This window comes from Anolis carolinensis, unplaced genomic scaffold (assembly GCF_035594765.1).
Source record: "Anolis carolinensis isolate JA03-04 unplaced genomic scaffold, rAnoCar3.1.pri scaffold_7, whole genome shotgun sequence".
Lineage (NCBI taxonomy): Eukaryota > Metazoa > Chordata > Lepidosauria > Squamata > Dactyloidae > Anolis > Anolis carolinensis.
Genome location: NW_026943818.1, coordinates 37,208,907 through 37,220,716, shown reverse-complemented (window position 1 = coordinate 37,220,716; position 11,810 = coordinate 37,208,907).

Genomic DNA, 11,810 nt, shown 5'->3' with positions numbered 1-11,810 from the left:
AGTAGGATCCACTATGAATATAATGCCATGCAATGGGCTTTACAGAATTAACCACTTGCAATGCAATAAGGTTCCACAAATGTCACAATGGAACGTACTGGGCTTTACAGAATCAAGCACTAGCAATCAGAGAAGGGTCCATAATGATCACATGCTACGTCCTGGGCTTTACAGAATGAACCTCTTGCAATGAAAGCAAGTTCCAAATGAACAGAATGCTTTGAACTGGGCTTTACAGAATCTACCACTTGCAATGCAATAAGGTTCCACAAAGGTCACAATGGTACGTACTGGGCTTTAGAGAATCGCTAGCAATGAGAGAAGGGTCCATAATGAACACATGCTACGTACTGGTCTTTACAGAATGACCCTCTTGCAATGAAAGCAAGATCCAAATGAACAGAGTGCCATGCACTGAGCTTTACAGTATGAACCACTTGAAAGAAGTGTTCCATAATGAACATATGCTACTTACTGGGCTTCACAGAATGAACCAGTTGCAAAGAAATAAGGTTCCACAAAGGTCACAATGCTACGTACTGGACTTTACAACATCTACCACTTGCAATGCAATAAGGTTCCACAAAGGTCACAATGCTACGTAATGGACTTTACAGCATCAACCACTTGCAATGCAACAAGGTTCCACAAGGTCAAAATGGTACGTACTGGGCTTTAGAGAATCAACCACTAGCAATGAGAGAAGGGTCCATAATGATCACATGCTACCTACTGGTATTTACAGAATGAACCTCTTGCAATGAAAGCAAGATCGAAATGAACATAAAGCGTTGAACTGGGCTTTACAGTATGAAACACTTGCAATGAAAGTAGTATCCACAATGAACATAATGCCATGCACTGGGCTTTACTGAATTAACCACTTGCAATGCAATAAGGCTCCACAAAGGTCACAATGGTTCGTACTGGGCTTTAGAGAATCAACCACTAGCAATGATAGAAGGGTCCATAATGAACACATGCTACGTACTGGTCTTTACAATATGAACCTCTTGCAATGAAAGCAAGATCGAAATGAAAATAATGCTTTGAAGTGGGCTTTACAGAATCAACGACTTGCAATGCAATAAGGTTCCACAAAGGTCACAATGGTTCGTACTGGGCTTTAGAGAATCAACCACTAGCAATGAGAGAAGGGTCCATAATGATCACATGCTACGTACTGGGCTTTACAGAATCAACCAGTAGCAATCAGAGAAGGGTCCATAATGAACACATGCTACGTACTGGGCTTTACAGAATGAACCTCTTGCAATGAAAGCAAGATCGAAATGAACATAATGCTTTGAAATGGGCTTTACAGTATGAACCACTTGCAATGAAAGTAGTATCCAGAATGAACATAATGCCATGTACTGGGCTTTACCGTGTGAACCACTTGCAATGAAAGTAGGATCCACAATGAACATAGTGCCATGCACTGGGCTTTACAGAATGAACCAGTTGCAATAAAATAAGGTTCCACAAAGGTCACAATGGTTCGTACTGGGCTTTACAGAATCAACCACTAGCAATCAGAGAAGTGTCCATAATGATCACATACTACGTACTGCGCTTTAGAGAATGAACCTCTTGCAATGAGAGAACGGTCCATAATGATCACAATGCTACATACTGGGCTTTACTGCATCAACCACTAGCAATGAAAGGTCCATAATGAACACATGCTACGTACTGGGCTTTACAGAATCAACCACTTGCAATGAAAGAAGGGTCCCTAATGATCACAATGCTATGTACTGGGCTTTACAGAATCAACCTTTTGCAATGCAATGAAGTTCCACAAAGGTCACTATGGTACGTACTGGGCTTTAGAGAATCAATCGCTAGCAATGAGAGAAGGGTCCCTAATGATCACAATGCTATGTACTGGGCTTTACAGAATTAACCACGTGCAATGCAATAAGGTTCCACAAAGGTCACAATGATTCGTACTGGGCTTTACAGAATCAACCACTAGCAATCAGAGAAGGGTCCATAATGAACACATGCTACGTACTGGGCTTTCCATAATCAACCACTTGCAATGAAAGCAAGATCCAAATGAACAGAATGCCATGCACTGAGCTTTACAGTTTGAACCACTTGCAATGCAAGTAGTATCTACAATGAACGTAATGACATGCACTGGGCTTTACTGAATTAACCACTTGCAATGCAATAAGGTTCCGCAAAGGTCACAATGGTTCGTACTGGGCTTTAGAGAATCAACCACTAGCAATGATACTAGGGTCCATAATGAACACATGCTACGTACTGGTCTTTACAAAATGAACCTCTTGCAATGAAAGCAAGACCCAAATGAACAGAATGCCATGCATTGAGCTTTACAGTATGAACCACTTGCAATGAAAGTAAGAAGGGTCCCTAATGATCACAATGCTATGTACTGGGCTTTACAGAATCAACCACTTGCAATGAAAGCAAGATCCAAATGAATAGAATGCCATGCACTGAGCATTACAGTATGAACCACTTGCAATGAAAGTAAGAAGGGTCCCTAATGATCACAATGCTATGTACTGGGCTTTACAGAATCAACCACTTGCAATGCAATAAGGTTCCACAAAGGTCACAATGGTACGTACTGGGCTTTAGAGAATCAACCGCTAGCAATGAGAGAAGGGTCCATAATGAACACATGCTATGTATTTCAATGAAAGCAAGATCCAAATGAACAGAATGCCATGCACTGAGCTTTACAGTATGAACCACTTGCAATGAAAGTAGGATCCACAATGAACATAATGCCATGCACTGGGCTTTACAGTGTGAACCACTTGCAATGAAAGTAGGATCCACTATGAATATAATGCCATGCAATGGGCTTTACAGAATTAACCACTTGCAATGCAATAAGGTTCCACAAATGTCACAATGGAACGTACTGGGCTTTACAGAATCAAGCACTAGCAATCAGAGAAGGGTCCATAATGATCACATGCTACGTCCTGGGCTTTACAGAATGAACCTCTTGCAATGAAAGCAAGTTCCAAATGAACAGAATGCTTTGAACTGGGCTTTACAGAATCTACCACTTGCAATGCAATAAGGTTCCACAAAGGTCACAATGGTACGTACTGGGCTTTAGAGAATCGCTAGCAATGAGAGAAGGGTCCATAATGAACACATGCTACGTACTGGTCTTTACAGAATGACCCTCTTGCAATGAAAGCAAGATCCAAATGAACAGAGTGCCATGCACTGAGCTTTACAGTATGAACCACTTGAAAGAAGTGTTCCATAATGAACATATGCTACTTACTGGGCTTCACAGAATGAACCAGTTGCAAAGAAATAAGGTTCCACAAAGGTCACAATGCTACGTACTGGACTTTACAACATCTACCACTTGCAATGCAATAAGGTTCCACAAAGGTCACAATGCTACGTAATGGACTTTACAGCATCAACCACTTGCAATGCAACAAGGTTCCACAAGGTCAAAATGGTACGTACTGGGCTTTAGAGAATCAACCACTAGCAATGAGAGAAGGGTCCATAATGATCACATGCTACCTACTGGTATTTACAGAATGAACCTCTTGCAATGAAAGCAAGATCGAAATGAACATAAAGCGTTGAACTGGGCTTTACAGTATGAAACACTTGCAATGAAAGTAGTATCCACAATGAACATAATGCCATGCACTGGGCTTTACTGAATTAACCACTTGCAATGCAATAAGGCTCCACAAAGGTCACAATGGTTCGTACTGGGCTTTAGAGAATCAACCACTAGCAATGATAGAAGGGTCCATAATGAACACATGCTACGTACTGGTCTTTACAATATGAACCTCTTGCAATGAAAGCAAGATCGAAATGAAAATAATGCTTTGAAGTGGGCTTTACAGAATCAACGACTTGCAATGCAATAAGGTTCCACAAAGGTCACAATGGTTCGTACTGGGCTTTAGAGAATCAACCACTAGCAATGAGAGAAGGGTCCATAATGATCACATGCTACGTACTGGGCTTTACAGAATCAACCAGTAGCAATCAGAGAAGGGTCCATAATGAACACATGCTACGTACTGGGCTTTACAGAATGAACCTCTTGCAATGAAAGCAAGATCGAAATGAACATAATGCTTTGAAATGGGCTTTACAGTATGAACCACTTGCAATGAAAGTAGTATCCAGAATGAACATAATGCCATGTACTGGGCTTTACCGTGTGAACCACTTGCAATGAAAGTAGGATCCACAATGAACATAGTGCCATGCACTGGGCTTTACAGAATGAACCAGTTGCAATAAAATAAGGTTCCACAAAGGTCACAATGGTTCGTACTGGGCTTTACAGAATCAACCACTAGCAATCAGAGAAGTGTCCATAATGATCACATACTACGTACTGCGCTTTAGAGAATGAACCTCTTGCAATGAGAGAACGGTCCATAATGATCACAATGCTACATACTGGGCTTTACTGCATCAACCACTAGCAATGAAAGGTCCATAATGAACACATGCTACGTACTGGGCTTTACAGAATCAACCACTTGCAATGAAAGAAGGGTCCCTAATGATCACAATGCTATGTACTGGGCTTTACAGAATCAACCTTTTGCAATGCAATGAAGTTCCACAAAGGTCACTATGGTACGTACTGGGCTTTAGAGAATCAATCGCTAGCAATGAGAGAAGGGTCCCTAATGATCACAATGCTATGTACTGGGCTTTACAGAATTAACCACGTGCAATGCAATAAGGTTCCACAAAGGTCACAATGATTCGTACTGGGCTTTACAGAATCAACCACTAGCAATCAGAGAAGGGTCCATAATGAACACATGCTACGTACTGGGCTTTCCATAATCAACCACTTGCAATGAAAGCAAGATCCAAATGAACAGAATGCCATGCACTGAGCTTTACAGTTTGAACCACTTGCAATGCAAGTAGTATCTACAATGAACGTAATGACATGCACTGGGCTTTACTGAATTAACCACTTGCAATGCAATAAGGTTCCGCAAAGGTCACAATGGTTCGTACTGGGCTTTAGAGAATCAACCACTAGCAATGATACTAGGGTCCATAATGAACACATGCTACGTACTGGTCTTTACAAAATGAACCTCTTGCAATGAAAGCAAGACCCAAATGAACAGAATGCCATGCATTGAGCTTTACAGTATGAACCACTTGCAATGAAAGTAAGAAGGGTCCCTAATGATCACAATGCTATGTACTGGGCTTTACAGAATCAACCACTTGCAATGAAAGCAAGATCCAAATGAATAGAATGCCATGCACTGAGCATTACAGTATGAACCACTTGCAATGAAAGTAAGAAGGGTCCCTAATGATCACAATGCTATGTACTGGGCTTTACAGAATCAACCACTTGCAATGCAATAAGGTTCCACAAATGTCACAATGGAACGTACTGGGCTTTACAGAATCAAGCACTAGCAATCAGAGAAGGGTCCATAATGATCACATGCTACGTCCTGGGCTTTACAGAATGAACCTCTTGCAATGAAAGCAAGTTCCAAATGAACAGAATGCTTTGAACTGGGCTTTACAGAATCTACCACTTGCAATGCAATAAGGTTCCACAAAGGTCACAATGGTACGTACTGGGCTTTAGAGAATCGCTAGCAATGAGAGAAGGGTCCATAATGAACACATGCTACGTACTGGTCTTTACAGAATGACCCTCTTGCAATGAAAGCAAGATCCAAATGAACAGAGTGCCATGCACTGAGCTTTACAGTATGAACCACTTGAAAGAAGTGTTCCATAATGAACATATGCTACTTACTGGGCTTCACAGAATGAACCAGTTGCAAAGAAATAAGGTTCCACAAAGGTCACAATGCTACGTACTGGACTTTACAACATCTACCACTTGCAATGCAATAAGGTTCCACAAAGGTCACAATGCTACGTAATGGACTTTACAGCATCAACCACTTGCAATGCAACAAGGTTCCACAAGGTCAAAATGGTACGTACTGGGCTTTAGAGAATCAACCACTAGCAATGAGAGAAGGGTCCATAATGATCACATGCTACCTACTGGTATTTACAGAATGAACCTCTTGCAATGAAAGCAAGATCGAAATGAACATAAAGCGTTGAACTGGGCTTTACAGTATGAAACACTTGCAATGAAAGTAGTATCCACAATGAACATAATGCCATGCACTGGGCTTTACTGAATTAACCACTTGCAATGCAATAAGGCTCCACAAAGGTCACAATGGTTCGTACTGGGCTTTAGAGAATCAACCACTAGCAATGATAGAAGGGTCCATAATGAACACATGCTACGTACTGGTCTTTACAATATGAACCTCTTGCAATGAAAGCAAGATCGAAATGAAAATAATGCTTTGAAGTGGGCTTTACAGAATCAACGACTTGCAATGCAATAAGGTTCCACAAAGGTCACAATGGTTCGTACTGGGCTTTAGAGAATCAACCACTAGCAATGAGAGAAGGGTCCATAATGATCACATGCTACGTACTGGGCTTTACAGAATCAACCAGTAGCAATCAGAGAAGGGTCCATAATGAACACATGCTACGTACTGGGCTTTACAGAATGAACCTCTTGCAATGAAAGCAAGATCGAAATGAACATAATGCTTTGAAATGGGCTTTACAGTATGAACCACTTGCAATGAAAGTAGTATCCAGAATGAACATAATGCCATGTACTGGGCTTTACCGTGTGAACCACTTGCAATGAAAGTAGGATCCACAATGAACATAGTGCCATGCACTGGGCTTTACAGAATGAACCAGTTGCAATAAAATAAGGTTCCACAAAGGTCACAATGGTTCGTACTGGGCTTTACAGAATCAACCACTAGCAATCAGAGAAGTGTCCATAATGATCACATACTACGTACTGCGCTTTAGAGAATGAACCTCTTGCAATGAGAGAACGGTCCATAATGATCACAATGCTACATACTGGGCTTTACTGCATCAACCACTAGCAATGAAAGGTCCATAATGAACACATGCTACGTACTGGGCTTTACAGAATCAACCACTTGCAATGAAAGAAGGGTCCCTAATGATCACAATGCTATGTACTGGGCTTTACAGAATCAACCTTTTGCAATGCAATGAAGTTCCACAAAGGTCACTATGGTACGTACTGGGCTTTAGAGAATCAATCGCTAGCAATGAGAGAAGGGTCCCTAATGATCACAATGCTATGTACTGGGCTTTACAGAATTAACCACGTGCAATGCAATAAGGTTCCACAAAGGTCACAATGATTCGTACTGGGCTTTACAGAATCAACCACTAGCAATCAGAGAAGGGTCCATAATGAACACATGCTACGTACTGGGCTTTCCATAATCAACCACTTGCAATGAAAGGAAGATCCAAATGAACAGAATGCCATGCACTGGGCTTTACAGTGTGAACCACTTACAAAGAAAGTAGGATCCACAATGAACATAATGCCATGCACTGGGCTTTACAGTGTGAACCACTTGCAATGCAATAAGGTTCCACAAAGGTCACAATGGTACGTACTGGGCTTTAGAGAATCAACCACTAGCAATCAGGGAAGTGTCCATAATGATCACATACTACGTACTGGGCTTTACAGAATCAACCACTTGCAATGAAAGAAGGGTCCCTAATGATCACAATGCTATGTACTGGGCTTTACAGAATCAACCACTTGCAATGAAAGAAGGGTCCCTAATGATCACAATGCTATGTACTGGGCTTTACAGAATTAACCACTTGCAATGCAATAAGGTTCCACAAAGGTCACAATGGTTCGTACTGGGCTTTACAGAATCAACCACTAGCAATCAGAGAAGGGTCCATAATGATTACATGCTACGTACTGGGCTGTATAGAATCAACCACTAGCAATCAGAGAAGGGTCCATAATGATTACATGCTACGTACTGGGCTGTACAGAATCAACCACTAGCAATCAGAGAATGGTCCATAATGATTACATGCTACCTACTGGTCTTTACAGAATGAACCTCTTGCAATGAAAGCAAGATCGAAATGAACATAATGCTTTGAAATGGGCTTTACAGTATGAACCACTTGCAATGAAAGTAGTATCCACAAAGGGCACAATGGTACATACTGGGCTTTAGAGAATCAACCGCTAGCAATGAGAGAAGGGTCCATAATGAACACGTACTGGTCTTTACAGAATGAACCTCTTGCAATGAAAGTAGGATCCACAATGAACATAATGCCATGCACTGGGCTTTTTAGTGTGAACCACTTGCAATGAAAGTAGGATCCACTATGAACATAATGCCATGCAATGGGTTTTACAGAATGAACCAGTTGCAATAAAATAAGGTTCCACAAAGGTCACAATGGTTCGTACTGGGTTTTAGAGAATCAACCACTAGCAATGAGAGAAAGGTCCATAATGATTACATGCTACCTACTGGTCTTTACAGAATGAACCTCTTGCAATGGAAGCAAGATCGAAATGTAAATAATGCTTTGAACTGGGCTTTACAGAATCAACCACTTGCAATGCAATAAGGTTCCACAAAGGTCACAATGGTTCGTACTGGGCTTTACAGAATCAACCACTAGCAATCAGAGAAGGGTCCATAATGATTACATGCTACCTACTGGTCTTTACAGAATTAACCTCTTGCAATGAAAGCAAGATCGAAATGAACATAATGCTTTGAAATGGGCTTTACAGTATGAACCACTTGCAATGAAGGTAAGAAGGATCCCTAATGATCACAGTGCTATGTACTGGGCTTTACAGAATGAACCTCTTGCAATGAAAGCAAGATCCAAATGAACAGAATGCCATGCACTGAGCTTTACAGTATGAACCACTTCCAATGAAAGTAATAAGGGTCCCTAATGGTCACAATGCTATGTACTGGGCTTTACCCAATCAACCACTTCCAATGCAAGCAAGATCCAAATGAACATAATGCCATGCACTGGGCTTTACAGAATTACCAACTTGCAATGCAATAAGGTTCCACAAAGGTCACAATGGTACATACTGGGCTTTACAGAATCAACCACTAGCAATCAGAGAAGGGTCCATAATGAACACATGCTACGTACTGGGCTTTACAGAATGAACCTCTTGCAATGAAAGCAAGATCCAAATGAACAGAATGCCATGCACTGAGCTTTACAGTATGAACCACTTGCAATGAAAGTAGGATCCACAATGAACATAATGCCATGCACTGGGCTTTACTGAATTAACCACTTGCAATGCAATAAGGTTCCACAAAGGTCACAATGGTTCGTACTGGGCTATAGAGAATCAACAACTAGCAATGATAGTAGGATCCATAATGAACACATGCTACGTACTGGTCTTTACAGAATGAACCTCCTGCAGTGAAAGCAAGATCCAAATGAACAGAATGCCATGCACTGAGCTTTACAGTATGAACCACTTGCAATGAAAGTAGGATCCACAATGAACATAATGCCATGCATTGGGCTTTACTGAATTAACCACTTGCAATGCAATAAGGTTCCACAAAGGTCACAATGGTTCGTACTGGGCTATAGAGAATCAACAACTAGCAATGATAGTAGGATCCATAATGAACACATGCTACGTACTGGTCTTTACAGAATGAACCTCTTGCAATGAAAGCAAGATCCAAATGAACAGAATGCCATGCACTGAGCTTTACAGTATGAACCACTTGCAATGAAAGTAGGATCCACAATGAACATAATGCCATGCATTGGGCTTTACTGAATTAACCACTTGCAAGGCAATAAGGTTCCACAAAGGTCACAATGGAACGTACTGGGCTTTAGGGAATCAACCACTAGCAATGAGAGAAGCGTCCATAATGATCACATGCTAGGTACTGGGCTTTACAGAATCAACCAGTAGCAATCAGAGAATGGTCCATAATGATCACATGCTACGTACTGGGCTTTACAGAATAAACAACTTGCAAGGCAATAAGGTTCCACAAAGGTCACAATGGTTCGTACTGGGCTTTAGATAATCAACCACTAGCAATGAGAGAAGGGTCCATAATGATCCCATGCTACTTACTGGGCTTTAGAGAATCAACCACTTGCAATGAAATCCAGATCCAAATGAACAGAATGCCATGCACTGAGCTTTACAGTATGAACCACTTGCAATGAAAGTAAGAAGGGTCCCTAATGATCACAATGCTATGTACTGGGCTTTACAGAATCAACCACTTGAAATGAAAGCATGATCTAAATGAACAGAATGCCATGCACGGAGCTTTACAGTATGAACCACTTGCAATGAAAGTAAGAAGGGTCCCTAATATGATCACAATGCCATGTACTGGGCTTTACAGAATCAACCACTTGAAATGAAAGCATGATCTAAATGAACAGAATGCCATGCACTGAGCTTTACAGTATGAACCACTTGCAATGAAAGTAAGAAGGGTCCCTAATGATCACAATGCTATGTACTGGGCTTTACAGAATCAACCACTTGCAATGAAAGCATGATCCAAATGAACATAATGCCATGCACTGGGCTTTACAGAATCAACCACTAGCAATCAGAGAAGGGTCCATAATGAACACATGCTACGTACTGGGCTTTACAGAATTAACCACTTGCAATGAAAGCATGATCTAAATGAACAGAATGCCATGCACTGAGCTTTACAGTATGAACCACTTGCAATGAAAGTAAGAAGGGTCCCTAATGATCACAATGCTATGTACTGGGCTTTACAGAATCAACCACTTGCAATGAAAGCATGATCTAAATGAACAGAATGCCATGCACTGAGCTTTACAGTATGAACCACTTGCAATGAAAGTAAGAAGGGTCCCTAATGATCACAATGCTATGTACTGGGCTTTACAGAATCAACAACTTGCAATGAAAGCATGATCCAAATGAACATAATGCCATGCACTGGGCTTTACAGAATCAACCACTTGCAATGCAATAATGTTCCACAAAGGTCACAATGGTTCGTACTGGGCTTTACAGAATGAACCACGTGCCATGCAATAAGGTTCCACAAAGGTCACAACGGTACATACTGGGCTTTAGAGAATCAACCACTAGCAATCAGAGAAGGGTCCAGAATGATTACATGCTACGTACTGGGCTGTACAGAATGAACCACTAGCAATGAGAGAAGGGTCCAGAATGATTACATGCTACGTACTGGGCTGTACAGAATCAACCACTAGCAATGAGAGAAGGGTCCATAATGATCACATGCTACGAACTGGGCTTTACAGAATCAACCACTAGCAATCAGAGAATGATCCATAATGATTACATGCTACCTACTGGTCTTTACAGAATGAACCTCTTGCAATGAAAGCAAGATCGAAATGAACATAATGCTTTGACCTGGTCTTTACAGAATGAACCTCTTGCAATGAAAGCAAGATCCAAATGAACAGAATGCCATGCACTGAGCTTTACAGTTTGAACCACTTGCAATGCAAGTAGTATCTACAATGAACGTAATGACATGCACTGGGCTTTACTGAATTAACCACTTGCAATGCAATAAGGTTCCACAAAGGTCACAATGGTACGTACTGGGCTTTGGAGAATCAACCACTAGCAATCAGAGAAGGGTCCATAATGATCACATGCTACGTACTGGGCTTTACAGAATCAACCACTTGCAAGGCAATAAGGTTCCACAAAGGTCACAATGGTACGTACTGGGCTTTAGAGAATCAACCGCTAGCAATGAGAGAAGGGTCCATAATGAACACATGCTACGTACTGGTCTTTACAGAATGAACCTCCTGCAGTGAAAGCAAGATCCAAATGAACAGAATGCCATGCA